This window comes from Tasmannia lanceolata, unplaced genomic scaffold, assembly GCF_043159265.1.
Source record: "Tasmannia lanceolata isolate RefF3 unplaced genomic scaffold, GAP_Taslan_0.1 ptg001275l, whole genome shotgun sequence".
NCBI classification, from domain to species: Eukaryota; Viridiplantae; Streptophyta; class Magnoliopsida; order Canellales; family Winteraceae; genus Tasmannia; species Tasmannia lanceolata.
In genome coordinates this window covers 13,322-14,320 of record NW_027519935.1, presented here as the reverse complement: position 1 = coordinate 14,320, position 999 = coordinate 13,322, and positions in this window count along the sequence as shown.

The following is a 999-nucleotide window of genomic DNA, read 5'->3' as shown; positions in this document are numbered from 1 at the left end:
ATCTCGCAGATATTTCTATTCCAGCCAACGATGACGCTATAGCGTCAATCCGATTGATTCTTAACAAATTAGTATCCGCAATTTGTGAGGGTCGTTCTAGCTATATAAGAAATCGTTGATTAATAATAAGATAAGCCAATGACTTTTTGAACCCCATAGATTGATTTAATCGGTTACTATTTCTGAATCTCAAAAAAGAGATCAAAATCACTGGGGATATTATGTGATTACTTGGTATCCTAAATATACGATTTAAAGTAGTCGAGTCGAGAAAGAGAGGGTTGAATCAAAATAATTCTTTTTTAAGTTCTATTTCTGTCAGAGGGCAATATGAATGTTCTACCATGTTCCATCAACACACTCAAAGGGTTATACGATCTATCCGGTGTGGAAGTAGGCCAACATTTCTATTGGCAAATAGGGGGTTTCCAAGTCCATGCCCAAGTACTTATCACTTCTTGGGTCGTAATTGCTATCTTATTAGGTTCAGCCACTATAGCTGTTCGGAACCCACAAACCATTCCAACTAACAGTCAGAATTTCTTCGAATATGTACTTGAATTCATTCGAGACTTGAGCAAAACTCAGATTGGAGAAGATTATGGTCCTTGGGTTCCTTTTATTGGAACTATGTTCCTATTTATTTTTGTTTCTAACTGGTCAGGTGCTCTTTTACCTCGGAAAATCATACAGTTACCTCATGGGGAGTTAGCTGCACCCACGAATGATATAAATACTACTGTTGCTTTAGCTTTACCCACGTCAGTGGCATATTTCTATGCGGGTCTTACTAAAAAGGGATTGGGCTATTTCGGTAAATACATTCAACCAACTCCAATACTTTTACCAATTAACATCCTAGAAGATTTCACAAAACCTTTATCACTTAGTTTTCGACTTTTCGGGAATATATTGGCTGATGAATTAGTAGTTGTTGTTCTTGTTTCTTTAGTACCTTTAGTGGTTCCTATACCTGTCATGTTTCTTGGATTATTCACA